Here is a 27,059-nt window from a genome sequence, read left to right as displayed (position 1 = left end):
GTGACAGGCCAGACTTCATGATCAGCGCTGTGTGCGAGGTTGTCACACACTGTCCTTGACCTCGAGGAGGACCAACACGCTTTCTTCTGCGTGGGAGCAGCTGTCAGGTGGCTAGGAAGGGCCACAGAGCTTTCCAGCTAGTCCCCTAAGGCTCAGCATTCCCACACGGGAGACCCAACTCAGGGGAAGGCACAGGAGTGCAGGTCTTTGCCTCCTGTAGGCTAAGAATCTCTGACTTTTGTAAAATAAAGGGCAGTGAACACGAGGTTTTGTACTGGGGACAGAGTCCAGCCTCTGAAAAAGGTTCACTTCCCACTCAGACCAAAGTTGTTCATGGAAACCACAAACCACACATTGCCCTGAATTGTCTCCTCCTTCCCCAAAAGCAATCCCTACTTTAATTCTAACTTGAATTCCATCAAATGAGTTCCTCCCCGCCCCCGCCCCCAACTACTACTTCTTCCCTCACTCAGAGACTAATAATCCAGGAAGAAAAGGTGGGAAAAACACAAATCTCACGACCTAGTAAGAATCAGAGAGACCACATGAGTATTTTTTTTCCTTCTCTCTGAATACCTCAAGCCTCACAGAACAAGCTGAAGATCAGGAAAGAAAGTGACGTCATTTGGGGAAAAGAGTAGGGAAACCCTAGATTTTGAAGCAACAGCGTCCCAGAACTGTAAACATTGAAAGTTGTAAAGATCTTGTTCCCAAAGCAAGCCTCCTGCGGGGTCGGGCAGCACCGGGTGGTGGTGGTGGGGGGGGGAGTGGAGAGTACAGCTGGGTGTGTCTGCACACGCTGACAGGGGCGTGTGTCACCGCATTGTGACGTCCCTCGGTCTATAAAGCCCTACCCCGCCGCCTCAACCACTCGTTTGCTAAGGTCATCGTGCCCCCATGTGCTGATCCATACGCACGGCTCATCCGTAGCGCTGCCATGGGAGGACGCATGTTGGTCGGGCTGGGGCTGCTGCTTCTGGCACTGTTGCTACCCGCACAGACTAACGCCCAGGGGGCTGCCACCACGGCTGCGAGGCGGCTGCTTCTTCCACCAACATCCTGCAATCCACAGTCAGCCTCCTCGTGGGGTCTCTCGCCCTTCTTCTTCATCTCTACTGTTAAGATGCTCAGGCCTGGAAACATCTTCCTGTCTCCAACCCAGCACAGGTAGCAGCCCAGAGTTCTATGGCGAGGACCAAGAACCGCATCAAATTTACTAATTCCGCTTCGTATTTTGTTGACCGCAGGCGACATGGAGAAGCGTCAGAAGACCCTGGAATCGTAGGCGAGTATGGATGTGACATCTTACAGCGCTCCAAGGACAGAGGGCAGTCCAACTTGTAGCCAGCCACATTTCCCACGAAGCAATGTGGACTCTCCAAACTCTACCTGGAGAAAAACATTAGTTTTCACCTTGATGTAGAGAAGGATGGGAGGTAGACTGCAGGTGGTTTCCATTGTGTTCCACCAGATCTGTAAGGCCATAAAAACCAATCCTTAACCAGATGAGTCTGGGGGTGTGTTTATGTGGGCCCGGAGGGAGAGGGATGGGGGAGTGGAATGGGGGGGAGTCTTTGCTTATTCAGGGCTGATGGACTGCGGGGCTGGAGGTGGGGTGAGGTGGTAGGGAGGGAGCAAGGTGGGCTGGACTTGTTTCTCTGGTGCTTTGGATTTTATTCTGCCGTTGACTGGAGGGGCCAGGTGTAAGCAGTCTGCTTCGGGTGTCCCCTTGTAAAGGCAGGAGCTGGGCACCCTTCTCCTGCATTCCCATCCAACAAAGTGCCCGGGACCCTTTAGGATATGTAGCCTGGTTTCAAGATGGAGATGATTGATTTCAGCTCACCTTAAAACACTGCTTGCTGGGCACTGGTCTCTGGGGCCTTGCTTTGTTAACCTGCCACGGGAGCTTGGCACCTCGTGCAGTGCTTTTTCATGTCTCAGAAAAATGAGATTCCAAAGCCATCTCCTTTCACGGAGTTTGACCTCATGAGCAAAGCCCTCAGCGGCAGGGGCTGGGGGAGGGGCAGTTCTAAAAGATCTGGGGTGAGTAATTTATTTGGAGGGAGGCAGAGCTCCCCGGATCTCAACAGCAGGGGCAGTGAGGCAGTGAAGCTGTGCAGCTCCCTGGAATACCAAAGCAAAATGGTCAATCTCTCCAAATCATGAAGTTGTAACTTCAACTGCTGTTCACAGATCCTGTGTCCACAACACGTGTGTTTACCGGGGTTCTTCAATGGAGTGTTTGTGGGGATGTTGCTGAGTTCTCAGGAGCCAGTGGCATTTTCACACTAAGTTCATACTCAAACCACAAACTTTTATCATATTATATACACATGGGAAAAATATACAAATATGCTCTGTTTGACAGTAACAGAGGCAGTTGAGGAGGTGGGTTGGGAAGACAGACTGGGATCTTCATCTGCTGATTCACTCTCCAAATGACCACAGCTGACCAGGGCTGGGCCAAGCCAAAGCCAGGAGCCAAGAACTTCATCCTGGTCTCTCCCATGTGGTGGCTGGGGTCCAAGTTACTTGAATGATTTTTCACTACTTTTTCAGGTGCAATAGCAGGGAGCTGGATTGAAAGCGAAGTAGCTTGGACTTAGATTGGTGCTTCTGTATGGGATGTCCCATGTCTCAAGTGGCAGCACAGCCACAGCACTGGCCCTGGCCTTTTGTGCTATCAGATCTGGTTACACTAAATGTCAGGGGATGACTTGGGGAAAGTACTTGTTCTATTAGTGCCAATCTCACTGCAGAGAAGAACACGACCAAAGCCATTTACGCTGCTGGGCTGTAATGAAGATTGAACAAGACATTACATGCGGGCGCTCGGCATACTGCCATGTGGTTGGTGCTCACAAAAGCTGGCATTGCTGCTTGTTCCTCACATTCTCTCCTCATGAATCACGTGATTGCAAAATTCCATAGGCCCTGTCCACTCCTGGGAACACCATTGCTGCCAAGAGGGCTCTGTGTTGGGGGAAGTGAAGGGGGTAAACGAGGTACAGAGGCTGGCCAAAGAAGGCAGGGTAGAACACTAAGGGAGGATTGTGTTTTTTTTTTTTCAATTAAAAAATGTTAGAGATGGAGGGAGAGACCGACCGATAGAGCAAGCGAACTCTTCCATCTATGGTTTGTTTCTCAGATGGCTACATGGCTTGGGTTGCGTCAGGTGAAGCCAGGAGCAAAGAGTTTCATCTGGGAACTCATGTAGGTGGCAGAGGCCCAAGAATGTGGGCCATTTTCTAACATGAACCCATTAGGAATGCCAGGGTCGCTAGCTGTGGCTCTACCTGCTACACCACAGTACCTTCCCCAGTGGGCAACATTCTAAAACAAGTTCTCTACCATCACTATCACAGCATACAGGAGGTAGAGAGCTCTGAGAGTCACTGCCTAGCCCAAGATCTCTGCTGGCCAGAACCAGTGCCTAGACTAGAATCCAGGCCTGTGAGGTCATAGTGCAGGTGCTTTTCAGTACTTGATGTTCCCAGGGAGACCTGGGAGCAACTGGAAGGACCAGTTCTGGGTGGACTATGAGCCATGGCGGTGGGGGAGGGGGTGGGGCTTGCCTGATATCAAGGTAGGTGCCAGTTGTACCATTAGGAGTTAATGGTCAGTGTTAGAGTCCAGGCCAAAGCCCCCAGACATCAGGGTGCGAGCTAGTCAACCCCCAGAGAACCACAAAGAGTCTTGCTGGCAATACAAACAGCAGAGTCTATTGCGCCAGCAAGCTGGGGTCAGACCACACTTGGGGCACACGGGCCAGTCAAGCCAGGCGGTCAGAGCCCGAACAAGCCCAAGACAGAAGCTTATATAGGCCCTTTTGGGCTGGGAAATACATCAAAAGTAGTAACCTTAGATATATGGCCTTCAGGCACAGGCAGCCTGTTCTGTTCCCATACCCATTATCTGTATGGCTCATCCCATTCTCACACTCTTATCTTCCTCCTGGTTCCTGGGACCAGAGAGGAATTGTGCCCTTGCCCTCCTGCACCTGGGTTCACAAAGTTGCAGGGCAGCAAAGAACAGATTTATTGCTAAAGCGGAATCCTCCCAAAGTCTGGGCGCCTCCTGGCCTAGCAAAATAGCAGTTTTCTCCACACAAAGGAACCTCACACTGCCCAACAATAACATTTTATCCACACTCTAACATTCCCCCCCTTTTTTTGTTATATATTGAGGAATCTTTTTTAGTGTGGGGCAGCTGTTGAAACTGTTGTCTGAGGACTAGCAACTGGACGGTGTGGTCTTTTACAAATTTTATATAAGACAGTTTTACTAGGAACTGGAAACCTTAACTGCCTATCATTTCATTTGGCTCTTATATTTTCTTTTTTATTTATTAAATTTATTCATTAATTACATTGTGTTGCAATTTCATAGGAACTGGGATTCTCCCCACACTTCCCCACACCCTCCCCCCATGGTGGGTTCCTCCACCTTGTTGTGTAACCATAGTTCAAGTTCAGTTGAGATTCCCTCTTAGCAAGCATATGCCAAGTATAGAGTCCAACATCTTATAGTCCAGTCAAGTCCAGCTACTTACTGGGGAGACCCTCTCTGGTCTGAGGGCAGAGCCAGCAGAGTATCATCCCGATCAAATAAAAGCACTAACATATTATCAGCAACAATTAACATCGTTATGGAATTAATTGACATAATATTGAGCAGCCAACATGTTAAAAATAAATGCGAGTTCTTAACCCCATTCTGTGACCACCCCATTCACATTTCCATTTTAGTTTATATACTACATATGACATAATGTCCATAACATAACATGTTATGCATAACATCATATCTTCTTAAATTAAGGCAAACATGTGGTATCTAACGCTTTGGGATTGGCTCATTTCCCTTAGCATTATGGTTTCCAGTTTGGCCCATTTGGCCACAAAGAACTGCATCTTGTTTTTTTTAATAGCTGAGTGGTATTCCATGGAGTAGATGAACCATAGCTTTCTTATCCAATCCTCTGTTGATGTTGATGGACATTTTGGTTGTTTCCATGTTTTTGCAATTACTGATTGTGCGGCTATGAACATAGGAGTGCATGTTGGTTTCTCATAAAACAAGTGTTCTGGATATATTCCTAGGAGTGCTATTGCTGGATCATACGGTATGTTGATTTTGAGTTGTTTGAATGTTCTCCATACTGATTTCCATAGAGGCTGTACCAGCCTGCAGCCCCACCAGCAGTGGAGTAGGGTTCCCTTTTCCCCACAACCTTGCCAACAAGTGTTGTTGGTGTTTTTCATGTGGGCCAGTCTTACTGGCGTTAGGTGGTACCTCATTGATGTTTTAATTTGGATTTCCCTTATTGCCAGGGAACTTGAGCATTTTTTCATATGTTTATTTGCCATTTGGGTTTGTTCCTTTGTGAAGTGTCTGCCCATTTCCCGTGCCCATTTCTTGAGTGGCTTGTTTGTTTTGGTGTTTTGGCTGTTTTGTAGTTCTTTGTATATTCTGGAGATTAGCCCTCTATCACCTACGTAGTGCGCAAAGATCTTCTCCCGTTCTGTGGGCTGCTTTTTTACTTTGTTGATTGTTTCCTTTGCTGTACAGAAGCTTCTTAGTTTGATGAGGTCCCATTTGTTTATTCTGGTCTTGACCAGACGGGAACCCACACAGATACAGCCAAATAATCTTTGACAAAAGGACAAACGATAATCCAGGCAAATGGGAAGGTCTGTTCAATAAATGTTGTTGGGACAACTGGTTGATAGCCTGTAGAAACAAAAAGACCCACATCTCTCACCGTACACCAAGATCAAATCTAAATGGATAAAAGATTTAAACCTACATCCAGAAACCTTCAAACTTTTGGAAGAAAATGTTGGAAATACTCTGCAAGATCTAGGGGTAGGTTCCTACTTCCTAAAATGGCTCTTATATTTTCAAACAGAGGACTGGGCCCTAGCTGTTTTTAGGGAAAGGGATGTCGTCTACTCTTGGCTACTTCTTGCTGGTAGGGGGCGCTGTGTTGAGTAACAGCAGCAGTTGAGGGTCCATCTAGCAATTCTTGATAGAAGGTAGAAGTCATCAGGTATTCGATTTGTAGCCTGACACTTGATAGACTTTTCTTTGTTGAAGTCTGGAATGGATGGCAGAACTCTGATGGGGCATCTCAGGTTGTGAAACCAACATTGCACCAATGAGGGACACAAATCCACACCATCTCACCATATAATGATCGAGGCGACCCCCGTCTCAGCCTCTGTGCCAAGGACAGCTTATTTTACCAATTGTTGTAAGCCCTAAGAGTTTCAGGATGACACATATAGCCTAGAACATAAAACACAGCACTGAAAACATCTTGTTGCAAGACTTGCTAGTCACATCAAAATATTTAACTGGCTTTTATTTACAATAACTTAGCAGCTTGCAATATTCTAACAAGATTTTATAGAACTTTCTTATTCCAGTAAGGCCTAGCTGTGGCACTGGTCATATGCCAGCCAACTTACAGGCTACTGGGAGCCACTGTATGCCAAGCTCCTCCTATTAATAAGACTCTCTAGATCCATAGACACTACTTAGAACAATCTATGAATAGTAATAATATGTATTTTTAATATAACTCTGAATATACAGGTCCTGCATGGGAAGTCAGTACACAGTGACTCTAGTGAATTTAATAAATTAGCACTCTCATGTGTGACGTCAGTGATCACCTGAGGCTCTTGACACACGACGCTTAGTCTGTGGAAGCCTCTTGAATCCACAACAACCCCATGAGGCATTAGACAAGGCAACACACAAAGTGGAAGTTCTTCTCTCTATCTAGAGAAGAGCACAATTGTCTTTGATGGCTGCTTCTTTGCACTGGGGCGTGGACCACTGGAGGCCCTTCACAGAGCAACACTGTTGCAGCAGCGTCTTGGGTTTTCCACACCTGATGCACTTGCTCTCTTGCTGGCTCTCCTGTCAGACCAAAATGCCTTTTGGGTTGATTCTGAGGCCACTGAGTGCTATTCGAGATTGTCAGTCTATGAGTCTGCTGTAAAAACTGTTTCCCATGTGGGAGCATTTTAACATTTTCTGACATCTGAATTATCACTGAATACTCTTATACATATAGCCATATGACTACATAGCTTGCCACGTAAACATCAGGTAACACACATTATAAAACAGCAACATCTTCTTGTAACCATTTCTTGAAATATTTCTTAGGTGTTTAAAAGTTATTAATTGCTCAGAGTTATATCTTGCTCCTAGTAATCTGAATAAACTATAACTATAGCTTATCATTAAACTTTAGCTTTAATGGACACAATAGGTCTGTTATAACCTAGAAAACAAAGTATTCATGTTTTGAATTACCAAACATTAAGCAAGTAGAGACACCTGTATTTCAAATAGTACTGCAAAATCACCTGTAGGATTTTACACACTCTAGTACTTTTTAGACCCAAGTGCCTAATCATCACGACTGCTAACACTGCAACCAGATGGTCACTTAGGGATCAGGAAGGATGGTTTGAGGAATTTACATACCAACAATCGGTTTGTTCATCCAGCAGGTGTCTTTTCTTAGTCTGTTAGTTTTTGTTCCTCTACCTGGGGGAAAAGCACTTCTTTCTTGATTTGTTATCTAGACTGAGGACCAGGGAGTTCCTCTCATGTAAATTTTTACATCAACCATTCCTGGAGCCTTTTTGGATTGCAGCTAATCCTGGCTTTTCACTTGCAAGGTTTTTAAACAAATTTTTCTACACAATTATCTTTGCCAATCAAAAGATGCAATCTTTGACAAATATTTTTATGATTTTGAGACTCCTAGGGGCCCATTTAGGAATCCCAAAAATCAAAAGAGTCAGGGTGACTGAAAGAGTTACAGATTAGATAAAATGACCACACAAATATCAATAATAGAGCTTATTGAAGCTGGGCAATTGATAAAGTTATCAATTTGTTGTTTTGTTTTTTTTTTTAAAGATTTATTTATTTTTATTACAAAGTCAGATATACTGAGAGGAGGAGAGACAGAGAGGAAGTGGAACTGCCGGGATCAGAACCAGCGGCCATATGGGATCAAGGCGAGGACCTTAGCCACTAGGCCACGCCGCCAAGCCCGATAAAGTTATCAATTTGTTTCCATTAACAATCCCCAAAACTTAAGACTTCCATTGTCAGGTATTTAGGAGCACTCTCATAGATGTACACTTTAAAGGCATTTTGCAAACAGATGTCAATTTAAATGTCAGTAAATACTTAAGCAACACTGTAGCAATATCTTAAAAATTATAATCAGTTCCACATAAAACTTGCAAGATTTATTTCTCAAATTTTATGACTCCCTCACAAATGATTAAACCTTTAACTACTTTGTCCCAGGTTTTTCTAGCCATATTCTTGTAGGACAAAATATTTTACCACCACAGCAATTATCTTCCTTAATAATTCTTATTTCATAATCTTCTCACTAAGAATACACTTTTATGCTTGTAATCGTTTTCTACCTGCTAATTTTAAAACTCCAAACTAAAACATTTTCTAAACAAAAGCAGTTTAACTTTTAAATACAATTGCTTTACGCAATCTTTACTTATTTTTCATATATAGCCAACACATGAACACATTTTAAAACACAAACCCGCCTCAGAACCAGAAGCTGTTACCTCCTTCTAGTTGATTTGGGAACTTCCCCCTTTTTAAATGAAGGCAGAGACAAGGTCAAGGTTCTAAAGTCCCAAATTCTTCAAAGGCCGGGCTCCAAGCATGCCCCTCTCTTTTTCTGGGCTGACAGGCCTGGAGTATCTTCTTATCCTCTGTTTTTTTTTTTTTCAAAAAGGTTAAATACTTAGAAGATTGTATACGACATAGACAACTTTACCACACATTCTTTAAGAACTCCTTTTCCTGTAAGGCAAAATTTTACAAACAGTACTTCTTCATAAATAAGAACACAAATAACTTATAACATGAATAAATTTTGTGATTAAAAACATTTTGACAACAATATACATTCTTTGTGACCATGTAAATATTCATCACTTTATAGAACATATGAAGCAACCAACTTTGTGTGATTTCATAACATTGTGAGATTATAACCCAGGTTGTTTCAAATAGCAACTAAATTATCCAAATTTTGTCTCTTTTGCTGAGGGTTCCATGGATCCTATGGAATTCCCAAAGTCAGGAGAACTGAGCATGCTGACAAGTAGGCCAGATCTGATCCGAGTTAGAACACTAAAACCAGTGTTAACTTTTAAGACCAAAAAGTAGCAGAAAACATTGTAAAACACTGAGAGTTCATTACTGAAGTCACTTGCCATAATACAAAAACTCTGATACGGCACATGAACCCATCACCAATATCAGTAAAATACACCACAAAAGGCACATAGGATTCCACACTCCTAGTCAGCGGCAGAGACCACCCCAGAAAACGGACGAAGATCTCTCAGGCTAGAAAGAGTTAAATTAACTGAAGAGCTTGCTCCCACCTGGATTCTGCTGCCTAGAAGCCACGCCTTGGCCAACTGGCAACACTCAGAAGCAGTGGGAGCCTTCCCAGGCATCCAATTCAAGCCTAAAATAAAACCAGGGCTACGAAATGAGGACACATAGTACACATCCTATTTAGGCCCACAAATACACAAATTCTCACAGCAAGCCAGTTTTCACTCGGACCAGTCCACCTTATGTACTTCTCCACACACCACTCTCCAGATCCGGATCCTTAGCTAGAAGTGCCCTGAACAGCATCAACTTGGACTGCCGGTGATCAATGAGCTAAAAAACTTCCTCTAGGATGTAATCCTGCTGCTGCCTTGCAGGTCATTCTTACGTTACTTACTCAGGATGGCCAAGTCCCGCCGCGGTTACTGGAGCCTCTGTCGCTCCCCTGAAGCCTGGTCACTGGAGCCTTGCTCGCTTCCCTGGCTTCCCTGGAGCTTCGTTTGCTCCTCTCTGGGATGATCAAGTCCCACTGCAGTCCCTGGAGCTTCCATGCTCCCCTCCGGAATGATCAAGTCCTGCGGTGTCCTGGGCCTCACTCACCTTCCCCTCTCCCCGCCCCCCCCAGCCTCTCGCTCCCCCTCTCTAACCCAAGCCCTTGAGGAATACTGAACTCTGATACCAGTCGACTGTTTGGTCACTCTAAAAGGGGGTCGACGGGCCTGGCAGCGTGGCCTAGTGGCTAAAGTCCTCACCTTGAACCCACCAGGATTTCATATGGGCGCCGGTTCTAATCCTGGCAGCTCCACTTCCCATCCAGCTCCCTGCTTGTGGCCTGGGAAAGCAGTCGAGGACGGCCCAAAGCTTTGGGACCCTGCACCCGTGTGGAAAACCTGGAAGAAGTTCCTGGTTCCCGGCTTCGGATCGGAGCAGCACCGGCCGTTGAGGCTCACTTGGGGAGTGAATCATCGGATGCTTCTTCCACTCTGTCTCTCCTCTTCTCTGTATATCCGGCTTTCTAATAATAAAAGGGGGTCGACAATCTTGCTGGGGCCTCCAAATGTTAAAGTCCAGGCCAAAGCCCCCAGACATCAGGGTGCAAGCTCGTCAACCCCCAGAGAACCACAGAGTCTCGCTGGCAATGCAAGCAGCAGAGTTTATTGCACCAGCAAGCTGGGGTCAGACCACACTTGGGGCACACGGGCCAGTCAAGCCCAAGGTCGGACCCAGAACAAGCCCAAGACAGAAGCTTATATAGGCCCTTTTGGGCTGGGAAATACATCAAAAGTAGTAACCTTAGATATATGGCCTTCAGGCACAGGCAGCCTGTTCTGTTCCCATACCCATTATCTGTATGGCTCATCCCATTCTCACACTCTTATCTTCCTCCTGGTTCCTGGGACCAGAGAGGAATTGTGCCCTTGCCCTCCTGCACCTGGGTTCACAAAGTTGCAGGGCAGCAAAGAACAGATTTATTGCTAAAGCGGAATCCTCCCAAAGTCTGGGCGCCTCCTGGCCTAGCAAAATAGCAGTTTTCTCCACACAAAGGAACCTCACACTGCCCAACAATAACATTTTATCCACACTCTAACAATACAAAATTTGAATGTCTGAACTGCTAGCTTAAACACCTGCTCCAGATGATTGAAAATGTAGTTGGAATTCAAACTATGGCAATGGTTTAGCCAAAGGTACAGAGGTGGCTCTAAAGGATGCCCTAGTCAGGTCCGGGACCCTCCCCAGGACTGAATCCACATGTCAACGGAGAAGGTTTTGGTCTGCTCGATACCGAACTTCAGTGGGGTTCCCTGGGCCTGAGCTGGTTCATTAACATCAGGTAGGTATGAAACTTCCCCATGGGAAGCAGGTGGCCAGGCTAGTGGGAGAGCTGAGGCAGGGGAGGGTGTGAGGCTTGGGGTCAGGGAAGCTATGCATGATAAGTTCTGCTTCTAGCTTCTTTACTGGTGATCAGCAGCCTTTTTCTACTCTCAAGGTGGTTTATAGTGAAGTCCCTGTTACCAGCAACCTCAACAGCCCCGAGTCCAGTGGTGGACCAGTCCACCAACACTGGTGGCACTCCTGCCTGCTGCTCTAGTCTCCTGCTTTTCCCTTCACCTTCCCCACCTGTGACACAGACAATGCTGCGCAGATGTGTTGGTGGGGCTGACCTCACCTCGACCCAGTCCTAAACAGTTTGTGCATAGCTGACTTCTGTGAGTCAGGAAGGCTTCATAAGTCTATTTAAGTTGGAGGAAACTGAGGCATGTGGTATGAGGCTGTGACCCACAAGGCTCCACTGCTAAGCGATAGGTTGACCCAAGGTTGGAACCCTGCAGGGAATCGGACTAGGGCCCACTCTATTGCGTGCATGACCTGTCTGCTCAGTCCTTCCATGCAACCTGTCTGCTCAGTCCTTCCATGCAACCTGTCTCCTCTTCTGTGTGATTGGTACCCCTTCCTGGAAGTGAAGCCCTGGTACACAGCTGGGCATTCATCACTCTGTCTTCCTTATGCTTCTGGACAGCTAGCTTCATTTCTCCCAGGCTGTGTTTGTAGAGGTGGGTGGAAAGGATTCTCATCTTTTTGTGCAAGAAATAATTCAGATGTGAGAGAGCAGTGGTAAGGGGGCAAAGAAGGTTGAGTGGGGTTGAGCTTCCATCAGAAAGGGTGGGCATCTTTCTAGATAAAATCAGAGGGAGAGAGAGTCTGGTAGGCAAGGTGATGTAATTTAATAGAGGGAGTACACCTGACAGGCTATGCAGGCAGCTCAGAAAAGAGCTGAGCGGTGAACATGCAGTCTGTATTCATATGAAGGTTTATAAGGGAATGGAATTCTGTTCTTCCTTTCTACTTTTTTTGCCTCCCATCTCTTCTCCTGGACAAACGGTTTGCTGGCTGTGGAATAGGTAACCTTACACAGTTTCATTGCCCAATGTTAGCACATCTGGCCCTGGGCAGAGGAAATTTGTCAAGGCTGTCTTCCCTGGGGGTAGGCTGGGATGACCTGCGAAGTTAACAGGGTTTGGCCAGGACTTTGTAGTGTGAAATACTTGGCTTCCCAGGTATGCTGCTGAGGCTGTAAAAGGCTGCTGCATTTCCCTTCTTCTTATACAACTAAGGCTCATTTCTAGCTTCCTTCTTAACAGCTAGAGATTGAACACACACCACAGCTTCCAGGGTCACCTAACTGTGACTCATGTCCCTGCGGGCAAGCTCCAGGCAGATTGCAGTGGCCCTAGTTCACGTGTCTGAAACGTGTGTCACCTCCTCCAATCAGTGCGTTGGCTGTGTTGGGTGGGCTGTGATTTCTTCTCACTGCCCCCATCCCCTCTCTGGATTCATCCTGCTGCCAACTTCCTTGAGTCACCACTGATCTTGTTGGCTCCATTTCTGAACCAAGTCTCAGATGAGGCAGCCCACATGCAAGGACTCACTTGCTCCTGATAGCAGCCAGTGAGATGAGGTCCTCCCAGGGTCAGAGGCGTTCTGCGAATTCCCCAGGATGCTCAGGGTCATGCAGCACCAGTGCCCTGTTGGAGTGCTTTTCATTTCCTTCCCAACTACAGGAAGTGGGCCTGATCCAGTCATCTGCACTCCGCACATGATGGGTCCGAGGGCTAGGAGGTTGAACAACCTCATGTGTAGCAAGTGGATCTCCAACTGGGACATCCAGGTCGGTGAGGACAGGTGCTTTGGAGTGCCCTGGAATTGTTGCTTTGAGGGACTTGGGGGGGCAATTAAAAATTATTTAAAAGGCAGAAGGATCCACAGGGCCATCCTCGCCTGCCTTCTCAGGCACATTGGTAAGGGCTGGATTGGAAATGGAGCAGCTGGAGTGAAATATGGGGCAAACGGAGACTCTATGATGGACTATGTCAATCAGTGAATTCTTCAAAGACCTCATTGTGTTTGGAGTGGCAAGATTGGCAGCGACTCATAATTGGTGAACCATCAAAACCACTTGAGCAAGAACCTCAGAGCATGCCCTACATCTGGGACCTGGGGAGGGTGGGAAATTGGATGGGCCATCTCCCTTAATACCCCCCTTTAAACATGAAGAAAACAATATGGAAATAATAGTCTTACCAACTTCCCTATAGCCCTTGAACCTTTTTTTACCCTAATTAACTATGTAAATATTATAAAAAAATATAATAAAAATAAATATAAAAAAAAGAAAGGAAATGGAGCAGCCAGGACTCCAGTTGGAGTCTCAAGCTAGAATCGGCTGCACCAGCTACACTACAGTGCCTGACTCCACCTCTGGGATTGCCTTTTTTCTTTCTTGTTGGTGACATGATTTGGGGTCACTTCACCATCTTTGTCATTGTCTTGTAGCTTTCCCATGAGCCGATCATAAGATCACAAAATGTTACCATTTGTCACTGTAGTCCACCCTATCTGTAAGCTATTGCTGTGTCAAGGCCACTGGCCCTGGAGCTTTCCAGTGCTGGGCATGGCACATTGATGAAGCTTTGCCTGGGTGACCATGCAAGTGGCTTAGACAACAAAAGGTCCTTTCTTGCTCATGTCACATGTCCACTGTGGGTCAGAGTGGATGCCCTGCTTACTAGGGGGTGGAGGCTTAGAGCAATTGAATGGCTTTCCCAAGGTCTCTGACCTTGGGAGTATTAGGGTTGAAACACAGGGCTGTCTGGCCCTAAGCTGATGGGTTCCCTCCTTTTTGAAGTGCAGAGCTCCTCAAGAACACCAAACTCCCCACCTTCTCCAGCTAAATGGTGGAGAGGCTAGGACAAGAGGCTGCTGGGGAGACAGCACTATAGACCATTTCTGTCAGGGAACTAAAGAGACCCTTGGCACGGAGCAGCCCCTGGATGGCTGCCCAGGAAGAGGCAAGGAGGAGCCCTGTGAAGAAGGCCTGACTGGGTGAGTGCAGAGGAGGAGGAGGGGAGCAGGTGAAGGTGATGTGGGAGAGAGTGGACCTCTCTGGACATGAAGGTGGGCTGCACTAGGAAGCTGCCCAGGAGGAGGAGAGGTCAGGAGGTTCCAGGGAGTGTGGCCGAACTTCAGCTTTTGGCTCCCAGGTGTAGCTAGTATCACATCTGCAGTACTAACAACATTCCAGGTGCTGCTCTGGATGCTGGTCCAGGAACCACATTTAGAGCAGTCAGAAGTGAATGAGAGGAAGGCATGCAGAGAGAGCCCTGGGCTGGAAACTCCTCCTGGAAAGCCTCCTCTTGGTGCACCTGAGCACTGGTTTCACTGCTCTGTGACATGGAAGCCATACCCTGGGAAGGGGCTTTGAGGACTGAAATGGGGTGTGGACCTCATGAATACAACACAGGGCATGGCGCTGCTCAGTGTCCCACAGTGAGCACAGCAGCCCCCAGAGAGCACCCATACTGGTTCCAGAAGCATCACTGATCTTCCACCATAGCATTCCCATGAAACGCAAATCTATGGCTCAGAGAGCAGGGACTGTGACGTCCCTGTCAGCCTCTCGTCTGCTGCACAGCATACCCTGTCTCTTGCCCTGCCCCTCAGTTCAGTCCTGGGAAGTTGATGTCCTTGGCTTGTTTGACTTGGGTGCAGAGTGATGGAACAGAGAGATAGGTGGCAGAAGCCATCAATAGGGTGTTAAATACATTCCCAGCTTTGGCTAAGTTTCCTGCTGGGAGACCCTGGACCTTGAGGACCAAGCCAGCACCTGTTCAACTGCGTGAGAGTGAATCAGTGTCCTGGGCTCAGAGTGTGTGGCTAGGGAGGTGGCAGAAGAGAGAATGAGAATGAAAACATTATTTTTAACTAGCGTCCAGGCCCACCTGTTGGGGATCACTCCCATCCAAAGCTTCACTCAGGTAATACGGTCAGGTCTGCATCACTGTTGAGCCTGTGTGATGCTGGATGCTGGGAGGAACACAGTGGTGCTGGAGACAATCCAGAAGGAGGTCATAGGGTGAGGTGAGGTGAGAATCTAGTCATCAAACAGCAGACAGCTGTCCGCATCCTGGCCCATGCCTCTTTATCGGTGTCTCCCCTCCACGCAAGAAATCACCCAACACTGGAGAGCATTTCAGAGGCACTCTTATTCCAACCTTCAGTTCACCCCCTTGGGCAGAAGCCCCCAGCTTATATATCCATCCTATCCGTTAAATCCGTTACCCAGAAGCCTTCAGTTAATTTAGTTAATTCCGTTAATTTCCTTAAGCAGAGGACCTCCTCTCCCCTCCCCCAAGGCCCCTGGCTTATCTCTCAATCCTATCCAATCAGCTTACACGCCTGAGGCAAGCGGTAAAGGGCCAATCACAGGGCACTTCCAAGGCTCCAAGAGGAAGTAGGGTCCAGGAGCCATCTTAGGGCAGGGCATTGTCAGTGCTCCCAACACCTCCTGACCCAAGAGGCACCACCCAGTGGCAGAGTGGGGTGGGGTGGGTGGAGTATTTTTGTACTCTGCAGATGGAGTAGGGGCGTGGGTTTTATATACTTTGCAGTATCTTATTTAGAAGATGACTCATTCATTGTGAACTGCTGGTTCACTCTTCATATGGCCACAATGGCTGGCACTAGGTCAGGTCAAAGCCAGCAGCCTGGAGCTTCTTCTGATCTCCCACATGGCTGCAGGGGCCCAAGCACTTGGGCAACCTTCCGCTGCTTTTGCAGACACAGAAGCAGGCAACTGAATCAGAAGTGGAGTAACAGGAACTCGAACAGGTACCTGTATGGGATGCTGGTGTTACAAGTGATGCCTATTTGGATGTTATTTTGCTTCTGAATATTTAATGTTTATTTATTCATTGTTTAAGGACCATGTGACTATAGTTCATGTATTGTACTGTTTTAATTCTTTAGGCATCTTTTATTTCAGACTTGTTTTGAGATCTAGTCTGTCTTGGTGTATGTTCCATGTGTCCTAGGAAAGAATCTGGATCCAACTGTTGATGCGTGTGAAGTGTTCTGTAAGTGCCAGTGAGCTCAGGATGGTGTGTGCAGGTGTTCCCATATTTGTTTGTTTTATTTGGAATTTTGTGATTACCGTGTAATGCTGGGACAGCTCCATGAACAAAATGCAGTATTTCAAGAGGTGCATGCAGTGCCTATTGCTCAGATCGGCTCCCTGCCCCTCCCTCCATGCTTGGAGCCCTCCAGCCTCCACTCCTTCCATCCTTCATACTTTCCTTATACCTTGAACTGCAGTAGCCCCACTGTGCTGGGAACACCAGAACCTATTGCTTATATCTCCCTGTGTTTTGGAGCCCTTTTGTTACATCTCCCCCCAGGACCCATCTTCTCACTCACCCCATGCTCTGGTAATCATTATGCTAATGTCAAGTCAACTTTTTGAAAACTTTCTAAGGATGAGAGAGAGTATGTGAGATTTGTTTGTGCCTGGCTTACTTCATCTACTATAATGACACTCGGGTCTGTCCGTTTTGCTACAAGTGTCAGGATCTCATTTTGTTTTGAGTCCACTGTGTGCTCACACACCACGTTGTCTTTGTGCAGTCATCCACAGGGACACGCCTAGGTTGAGGCCACGTCTTGGCTGCTGTGAGGAGTCATGGATTTTACATTTCTCTATTTGATTTTCTTCTTTCTTGCTTCATGCATTATGAAGCTCTGTAGTTGGATGATTTGATGCTTAAACACATTAAAATGTTACATATTGAAGACAAACTGGTCCTTTTATAATGAAATGTACTGCTTGGTCTGTTCTAACATCTGCATCCTGAGATTTGCTTTGCTGATAACAATAGAACTGCCTGGTTTTCTTATGATTGACGTTCATGTGATAGAGCTTCCTCCTTGCTTTTTAGCTTGTCTATGTCTTTTGTGTGTGAAATGAGTGATTTATAAACAGCATACACCATCTCCTTTTTTATCCAGTGTGACAATATCTACTTTGCAATTTACTTTTAAACTAATTGTAATGAACCTAATCAACAATATAATCAGGATTCAATAGCATCTATTAAGCACTATTAGTTTTGTTCACCTCTTCATTTCTCCTGGTATCTTTTATTAAGATACATTTTTAATGTATTTATTTGAAAGACAGATTTACAGAGAAGAGTTGTGTAGTTTCATAGGTTCTGGGGTTGCCCTTACCCTTCCACAAAGTCCCTCCCATCCCCATTGATTTCCCCTCTAGTTTTACAATGGATGTCCTTCATGAACAGCTACAGTCCATCGTGGTGTTGTTGAAGTGTTTCCCAACAATGTAGGGATGGATAGAGTCAGAGTCCATCATCTTACTGTTAGGATGTATTCAATTCTTTCACCGTGAGCCCATCTCTGGTCTGTATGCATAGAGACATACAACACTTTGGCTTCATATCTGAGATATAGCTTATGGCTGCTGATTTATTCCCCAAACAACTACAATGGCTTGAGCTAGGTGAGATGAAGTAAGGCACCTGGAACTCCATCTGGGTCTCCAACATCAGTGATGGGGCCTAAGAACTTGGGCCATCTTCTGTTGCTTTGTCATGTGCGTTAGTAGGGGGCTGGGGCTCATATAGGATGCAGCCATTTGAGGTGGCAGTGTCAGCTTTGTGTGCACATTTTTAGTATTCATATTTTTCTATTAGCTATATTTATTTTACATTTATATCTAAGAAGTTTCTCTATTTTTGTAAAAAGTACAAGTTGAACATGTGAGGTAATCTTTAAATAATATTTTATATTACATATAAGGTAACAATTTTAGAACATTACACTTTCATATTCCCCATTCTAGCCTTTAATTGATTAATTTGCTTATTTACTTACTTATCTGAAAGGCAGAGAGAGTGAGAGGAAGATCTTGCAGCTGCTTGTGCACTCCCCAAAGGACTAGAACAGTAAGAGCTTTGCAGGTGCACCAGCAGGAGGATGGATCAGAAACAGAGCTGCCAGGACTTGAAGTGGCGTTTCAGTATGGAATGCAAGTAACTCAAGTGCTGGCTTGCTGCACTGCCCATAATGGCTACCCCCTTTGTGCTGCTGCTTTTTGTCTAATTTTCTGTATATGTGATAGGCCATGTTCTTCATTTCTGTTATCATTCTGGCTTTAAATGAAGATCTTTGAAATAAATCCTAAAAATGAGAAAAATTTCTTTCAGATAAATTTGTGTATTATCTTTGCAGTGCTGCTACACACTTGGAAAATCTGAGTTTCTATCTATTTCATTTCCTTCAGGCAGTGAAAGTTGTTTAACTTTCTGTTTACCCCTCCAAAGTTTGAATTCCACCCTTATTTGCTGTGTTTGAAGGACGTTTGTGTTGGAGGCTGAATTCTAAATGGGCTCTCTGATCTTTTCTGCTTTCTGGCACTGCAAAACTCCAAGTTTGTTTCCATTGTCTCTGACCTGAAGCCCATAGTCATTTTTCTCTTGTTCCTCTGTTTGCGCACAGTATTTTCTCCTTATTCTTTTAAAAAAAAGATTTATTTTTATTTTTATCAGAAGGTCAGATTTATAGAGAGAAGGAGAGACAGAAAAATCCTTCATTTGCTGGTTCACTCTCCAAGTGGCCACAATGGCTGGAGTTGAGCTGATCTGAGGCCAGCAGCCTGGAGCTTCCTCTGGATCGCCCACGTGGGGGCAGGGTCCAAAAGCTTTGGGTCACCCTCTACTGCTTTTCCAGGCCATAAGCCAGGAGCTGGATGGGAGGTAGGGCAGCTGGGACATGAACTGGTGCCCATCTGGAATCCTGGTGGATGCAAGGCGAAGATTTACTCACTGAGCTATCATGCTGAGCTGCAGCGAGTGTCATCTTGCTCTGACTGCTTGAAGTTAATTTTTTTGTTGTTGTTTTAAATTAATTTTCTTCTAGGAACTTATTGGCAGCATGCTTAACACAGTTAAAAATTATGCTGTTTGGGATTTGTTGAGATCCTTCAATCTGTGTATTTTTAATTTTTGTGAAATTTGGGCCAAATTCAGCCAATCAAATGGTCTTTCTATATCTCTTGCCCCTTTTAGAGATTCCAGTTTTGTGTGTTAGACTATTTGATATTGTCTCATAGGCTGTTGATACTCTATTTTTCTTTTAAGTGTTCTCTGAGTGTTTCAGTTTGAACAGTGTCCAATGCCATATTCTTTTGCTTATTAAATCTGCCTTTGGCATTTTATTGTGAATTCCCATTAATAAACCTTTCTCCTTAATTTTTCGTTTCTTATCATGTACATGCTTTATTGTAGGTCTGTAAACTGTATAAGCTATTTTAAAATCCCAGGCTATTTATTCTACCTTGTTTATCATTTCTTGGTTGGCATATGTTAACTATCATATCTCCTCTTGGTGTAGGGTCCCATTTTTATACCTGGTCATTTAGCAGTTGTTATGCTGAACATTTTAAATATTTTGCTTTTGAGATTTTGGATTTTATTTTTTTTTCCTTTCAAACATATTGATCAGCTTGATTTTTATTATTATTTTTTATTTTTATTTTATTATTATTATTTTATTATTATTATTTCCTATGATGGGTATAGTGTGGCCTGAACATGAACCAGGAATTCACTCTCAGGCAAGATCCTTAAACTCCCCCCAGCAGAGCTCAGGGAGGTCTCTCCCTTCCAGGTGGGCAAGATCGGAGTGTGGCCCTGCCCTGGTGCTCTCTGAGTTCTACTCTTCTGTTATTCCTTGCCTAGTCTCATGGACTTGCATCCTGTACCTCTGTAGTCTCTTAGGCAGTAACAGAGCCCGGGGCATCTTCGGGCAAATCTCCTCCCCCTGGCAGATCTCTGGAATTCTTGGCCCATGGAGCTATCTCTCTGCTTGTGTGACTTCTCTGCAGAATAAACTGCTTGGTCTCCCCAGAGGCAGGTCTGCTTCCTCAGCTCAGTGATCTGGGAAGGGTTAGCAGGCTGACTGCTCTCATACTGAAGGGGACTCACCTCACTGCACCCCTCTCTCAGCCACCACAGCTCTTCAAGGCCTGAGGGCCGATGTCGGGGAGAGCTGTCTCCTGGGTTTTGCATGGTTTTCATTTTTATAGAGTGTGCCAGTGCCTGTAACTCCATCATGACCAAAGTTGCACACACCTGAGTTTATGTCCTGGTATTGTTGTTATTTGCTTCCTGTGCGACCTTGGACATGGTAACCTGGCTTCTCCAAGTTTCTGTTTTCTCATACACAAAATGGTTAACATCATCTGCCACTCAGGGTTATTCTGGAGGTGAAAAGACACCGTGAGCATAGATAGATCTAATAGTGTCTGGCATGTAGTAGGTGTTCAATAAATACACAATAGATAATTTTTCATTTCCCTGGCTTCTGCAAAATGCCACAATAGCTAAGAGCCTGGCAATGCAGATCTCCAATGTGGCTTCTCCCTGCATTTATATCCAGTCTTTCAAGTGGTGAACTGTACTTGCAAATGTGCTAATATTTATAAGAAGTTAGCAAGCACTGCTTGGTTCCTGTCTGTGGCTTCGAGCATCCTGACCCATTTGAAGCCCAGAGTCTTCTCAGGTGGCCCCCAAGGGTCTGCCAGCAATCCCCAAGGTGTCACCACAGAAAGAAAGCAGCTGGAATGCTACTTACTCCAAGGCAGGTGAGGCCTCGACTGTCCCCCCACCAGACACCTTCTCCTCCAGGAAATCACAGGCTTTCTCAGGAATGGGTCTGGAATAGAGTTAATGTGGGAACTGATTTCTGCAAGGTAGACCCTTGTGGATGCATTAACCCTCCCGCCCCCGCCCCCATGACATGAGTTGTCAGGGCAGCCTTTGAGGAGTGGGGAAGGGGGCGGGCAGGAGGAGTAGGAGGGAAAAGGAGGAGGAGAGGATGGATTCCTGGTGGATCTGTTTGCTCTTCTCACTCCAGGTTATCGTTAAATGGGATAAAAATATCTCCTAATCCTCTTATCTCAGTTCAGTGCTTCTAGAAAAGAGACACTTGACATTTAAGATTGCAGAAAGGGGGAGGGGAAGAACAAATACAAAAGACTGATCATATTCAGCAGCAGCCATAAGATGGAGACATTTAAGGGGATTCATGTGAGCAGCGTTGGTGCCTTGCAAAACAAGGACAGGAGAAGAGAGAGGCAAGACCAGCATCCTGCCCTCCAGCTGGGAGAGGTTCCCATGTGTTGTAATGCGTTGCCGACAGCTGTTCGTTCTTGTTCCAGGGTGGAAGAGGGAGTAGGCCCTTGTATCCTCCTACTCCCTGGTGTCCCCCAGCTCATATCTGAGCCATGTTCCTTCCAAGTTGTTTTGCTCTTACAACACTGCTTGGTTGTGCCTTTGATGCCCATCACCTGCCTGCAATACAGACCATGCAGGCTGAAGACCCATGCCTCCTGGCTCCACTCTTAGAGTATTATGCATCTTGATTTTCCACCACTGGTGAGGAACGCAAATGGGATGAGTGGTGAATCATGATGACAACTGAGCAAGCTGCTTTTCCTCTCCCTCTGACCAACCACCCTGCAGGTGCACAGGACCTCTTCATGTCTTCCTGATGCTGAGGATCAGATCTCATGGCTCTAGGTTCCTGGGGACAGATCTTCAGCTTGGATTCCAGCAGAGAGGATTCTTAGTATTTTGAAATGCTCCAGGTCAAGGTAAGAGGCAGTATACAGCTGCGACACCCACACATGAGACGACTCGGAACACACATCTATGAATTAATAGAAAAACATCACAGCAGGACTGTTTTATAAACACAGTATCATGCATTTTGGATGCGTTGTCTTCTTCTTAGTAGAATTTTCTAGACAATCCATCAAACCAAAGGCTTTGGATGCACACCTGCCTGTGTACCTAGGTTCAAACCTTGTCTCCTGTCTGCTAATCATACAAACCGTAGGCAAATGGCTTCACTTCTCTGCAACTGTTTTCTCATATGTAAAATGGAGAAATAGAGACCAGCATTGTGGCGTAGCAAGTTGCCACTTGGTGACAGTTCTGATTCAACTCCCTGCTAATGCTCCTGGGAAAAGCAATGGAAGACGGCCCAAGTGTTTGGACCTTAAACCCATATGGAAGACCTGGATAAAATATCTGGGTTCTGGCTTTAGCCTGGTCCAACTCCAGCCATTTGGGGCCATTTGGGGACTTCTGGGGGATAAAGTAGCAGAGAGCAGATCATTCTTTTTCTCTCTCAAATAAACAAACTACCTCTATACTCTTGTGCCTGCTGCTCCCCTGTTTAGAACTCTATGCCGGGCTCGGCGGCGTGGCCTAGTGGCTAAGGTCCTCGCCTTGATCCCATATGGCTGCTGGTTCTAATCCCGGCAGCTCCACTTCCTCTCTGTCTCTCCTCCTCTCAGTGTATCTGACTTTGTAATAAAAATATAATAATAATAAAAAAAAGAACTCTATGCCCCAAATTTCAACAAGGTACCTCTTTGCCACCAAGCAACTGCTCCTAAGATGTTATATCACTTCCTCTGTTGTACTTAATGTTCCTTCTCCTCACCCTGCCACAGTCCAGGCCCTTATCCTACACACTGCCTTTATGTCCTTCAGAAATATCATTGCTGTTGAGCCCTGCCTACTTTTGCTGCTTGTTTTGTTCTCTGCCTCAACAGGGAGAGATCCTGGCCTGTGTTTTTCGTGGTCATGTTCTAAGTGCCCAGGTCCAAGCTTGACACAAGACAGGTGCAAGACATCCATCAGTCAGATGAAGACATGAGTGGAAGGATCGATGAATGAATGCTTCCATCTGTAGCTGCCTTAGAAGGGGGTCACAAATCAGGTAGGAAGTCAACCTTCCATTTACTTATGAAACCAGTGTTACCGAATGTCTGGGTCAGCTTTGTGTTGCTACAGCAGAATACTGCAGGCTGGGTAGTTGAGACAGACAAGCAATTGATTTCTCACCCACCTGGAAGTCTAGGCACCAGCATCTGGTGTAGGGCTGTCTGGGTGCATTAACTTACAGCAGAGGTGAGCCAGTCAGAGGTGGTGCCTGAGAGAAAGACCAGCAGTTGGAATGTGCAGGCTCTGGCCCCTTGGTTCTCAGCACCAGCCCATCCACAGACAGTGCATGTGACAGAGCATCCTCTCAATGACCAGATCCTTCCTCAAATGCCCGGGAAACCAGGCACTGGGAACTCAGTCTGGATCTCCTACTTGAATGGCGGTAGGATCAATGACTTGAGTCACCCACCACCTCCTAGTTGTGCATTGTCAGGAAACCAGAGTTGGTTGTCCATGCTGGGCAATCCAGGCTGTTTTAACAGGTAGGCCAGAATCTGCCCTGAGGTGGACTTTTTAAACAGGTTTTTATGGAAGAGACTCATTGGCTAGCTGTGGAAAAGGAGGCTGTGGAGTACAATTTTCTGGGATTGAATTCTAACTTAGTTCCCATCCTGTAAAATGAGACTGATTATAGAATTATTGTGTCATCCTAAGTGTTAAAGACATTATCTATGTGAAGTGTCCAGTTTAGTTCCTAGCACACAAAAATGGTTCATTAAATCATTCTGTTATTAAAGGCTTATTTATTAATTAAAAAAACTTATGAAAGGCAATGGAGGAGAGATAAGGGAGGAATGGAGGAAGGGAAGAAGGGAGAGTTTAAGAGAGTTCTTCTATGCACTGATTTGTTTTAAATCAGAACGCAAAGTCTTCAATCTTTCAAGGAAAATGAACGTTTATAATGGAGCAGACAGCCACGACCTCATAGGAGGGCCTGCCAAGAGAAATGCAAGACAGGTTTTTTCCTAATTCAAAACAAATACACAAAAACCTTAGGATATGCAAAACAGCAGGGTGGTCGTTGATGGTCCCTTATTAATTCTAGGAACAATAACATCTCAAGCAAGCAAGGTGAAAGTTACCAAGGTCAGCATGCCCTTAAACAGACGATAGCTTTACGTAGGCCAGAGGTGCTCAACATTTCAAGAGCCTCGCCTAAACTGGCACTTTTGCAGAGTTCATGGTTGGCCTTGTCTTTCTCATCTGTTTTACTGATTCGTGTCATTGGTTCACTCCCCAAATGCCTACAACAGTGGGGATTAGGGCAGCCCAAAGCCAGGAGCCAGGAACTCCATCATGATCTCCCACTTGGGTGCAGGGACTCAGTGCTTGATCTGCCATCTGCTGCCTCCTAGGCTCATTAGCAGGAAGATAAATGGGAAGCAGAAGCAGAATTTGATCCCAGGCTCTGGCATATGGGATGCAGGCATCCCGAGTCGTGGCTTCCCTTGCTGCTCTGCAGCACCTGCCCCCTGAAATGTTGTTGAAAGTTCAGCTGCGTACACATAACTCAGAAAGAGACCAGAAGTGGAGATATGCTGATGATGACTAAGGAATTAAAAACTATTTGCTCATTTCACTGGGGTAGATATTGGCACTTCCTGTCATGTTTCCATCATTGAAAGGTTTAGCAACACATTCCCTGTCCATCCCTCCCCCTGCTTTGGAGACTGCCAAAGTGCCTAGAATTACGACTCATTTGAACGAATATGATTTTATCAGACTTTAAAAAGGCAAATCTCTTAGTTTTTCCCAGGAAAATATAAAGGTCAGTTTCAAAAATTTAGAAATTAACTTGCATTTTAGAAGGATCCTACTATAGCATAAGAATAATGTAAAAGACTGTGAATTCAGTAAAATTCCTGCAACTGTTTCATATTGCTGCTTCATATTGCTGGAAGACAAGGCTTCGGGTCCCTTGGTAAATAAGAGAACCAATACTAGAGCCCAAATAGCTCAACAACCCCTTTTACAAACAAGGACACTAACCTTAGACAGGGATGCCCTGGGAATCTTATTAGGAGTATATTGAGGGCAAGGGCATCCTCCTCATTTCACCCCCACCCCTCAAAAAAGTAAAAGACCAACTTTTCCCCAATAACTACAGTTCACTTATTATTTCGTCAACACCTCACTTAGTAATCCTATTTTGTAATTAATGTTTTAAAACTGGGAATATACCATATGACAGCATAGATTTGATTTCCACCAGTCGTAAGGGACCTGGCCAAGGATAGGTTAACTTGGCCATTGCCTTGGCCCTTCACTTCTCTTTGAGCCCCAACACAGAGATTCCTGGTAGAGAGTGGAAGGGAGGGGAATCAGACCAGGCTTTGCAGAATTCCCCTTCCTGGGGGCTGCTCCGGGGGTGGGGGGTTGTGTGGTCCATGCCACGATGCTTTGATGGCGAGCAGGGTTTGTAGCAATCATCTCTGGGGAAGCAGAGGACCCTCTTCCACGGCTGCTGAAGGCTCCCAGGAGTGAACAGTTCCACACTCCATGCTCTGAACAAGGATTATACATGGGTCATTTCACTGCATCGTCCTAGCTGCTGCATGGGGGACCAATACTATTCTCTCATCATGGGAAAGAAACCTGAATCTCATGCAGCAGAGCTTTGTTCGGCATCTGCTATGTGCCCAGGTTCTGCATGGGGCCACAGGTGTGGGCAGGATTCAGCGCTTACCCTAGTGGGATCAGGTCACCTGCTGTATCGAAGCAAGAAGGCAGGCGTCCCCAGATGTCACCAGACACCACCAGTCACCAGCGAGAATCCTATACTGCCCTCAATACAGTCAGTGAGCACCTGCTGTGCGTCAGGCTCTATGCGAGGCCTGGGATACAGCCACAGAAAAGGCAGACCTGGGGGGGTCTTTGCTATCCTGGGAGAGAGCAAACTGCTCCTGGAAGTCATCTGGGCAAGTCCAGGCTGAGCAAAAATTCACAAAGACTGGCAAGGAGAGGGGGAGAGGGGGAGAGGGGGAGAGGAGGAAGGGAAGTGGCTGGGTGGGGCAGAGGGGACCCCCTTGGGTCCCATGAGAGTTTAAAGGAGCGCACTCCCGTCTCCTCCAAAATGCCCAGAGAGGAGATGGAGTGTGGGCAGCTGGCTTGGGTCCCAGAGCGTCTCACATGCTTTGGGATAGTGCACCTGCTCTCTCTGAGCCTTCCTGGGCTGGCAGCTGGGGAGAGACGAGCCAGCATCTCTACCTGGAGACCAAGCTCTGCCTCCAATGAGATACAGGCCTGTGTTCCGGCTCCACAGGGGGCCCTACCCCCCCTCCCCCGTCATTGGAGACAGTGGCTGGCACATTCCTGGCACCAAGTAGACATTTGAAGAGTGAAAGAAAGATTTCCATTTCACAGACAAGCAAGTCAAGTCTTTGAACCAGGAGTTCAAGGTCTGTCTCAAGGTCAAAGTCTCCCTTCCTCTCTTAGAGACGTGTTCTGATTGTCTTGGGTCCCCACGAAGGCATCACCTAGGACAGTATTCCAGGCACTGATTCAGAGTCAGGTCTGGAGTGGGCATGGCCTTCTGCATTTCTGGGAGGTGATGCCCCTGGCCAAACACCACCCCCGCCTCCCGAATCAGGAGAACCAGAGTACAGAATTCAGCTCGTCCAGCTCCATGCAGGACTCTCATCCTACACACTAAGCCCTGTAAAGAGGTAGGGCAGTTCTGGAGACTTCCTGGCCTCAGGGGCACCTGATGTTGGAGGAGATGACACTGTTGGAGGAGCTGAGTGGGCCCTGAGGGTCCTTGTTTGCACCTCTGCTGAGAGCAGGGAGTCTTAGTTCCTTGATTCTGATTGCTACAGAACAGAGATGCAGGACATGCAGCTCTGGATGCTGGCAGCCCAGCACTGAGGGGTGAGCATCTGCTGAGATCCCATGACCAAGAGAGGAAGGGCACAACCATGTGAAAGAGGGAGTGAGAGCCAGATCGGGGACACACAGGTCTGACTCATCGTGTCATCAGGAGTCCCCCTGACCGCC

General features: G+C 46.3%; 2 long non-coding RNA genes across 2 annotated transcripts; both read left to right on the top strand.

Annotated features, from left to right (window-relative positions):
• Positions 1-1,034: 1,034 nt before the first annotated feature.
• On the top strand, positions 1,035-1,504 carry LOC131479558 (uncharacterized). The gene is made up of 2 exons (XR_009244965.1): positions 1,035-1,167; positions 1,248-1,504. It is a non-coding gene; the product is annotated as an uncharacterized LOC131479558 (long non-coding RNA).
• Positions 1,505-15,138: 13,634 nt separating this feature from the next.
• Positions 15,139-23,048, top strand: LOC131479585 (uncharacterized). Its single transcript, XR_009244991.1, has 3 exons — positions 15,139-15,233; positions 21,795-21,925; positions 22,943-23,048. It is a non-coding gene; the product is annotated as an uncharacterized LOC131479585 (long non-coding RNA).
• Positions 23,049-27,059: the final 4,011 nt, after the last annotated feature.

Source organism: Ochotona princeps, chromosome 2 (assembly GCF_030435755.1).
Source record: "Ochotona princeps isolate mOchPri1 chromosome 2, mOchPri1.hap1, whole genome shotgun sequence".
Lineage (NCBI taxonomy): Eukaryota > Metazoa > Chordata > Mammalia > Lagomorpha > Ochotonidae > Ochotona > Ochotona princeps.
The sequence above is the reverse complement of the archived record's forward strand: the minus strand, read 5'-3'. Positions and strand labels throughout refer to the sequence as shown.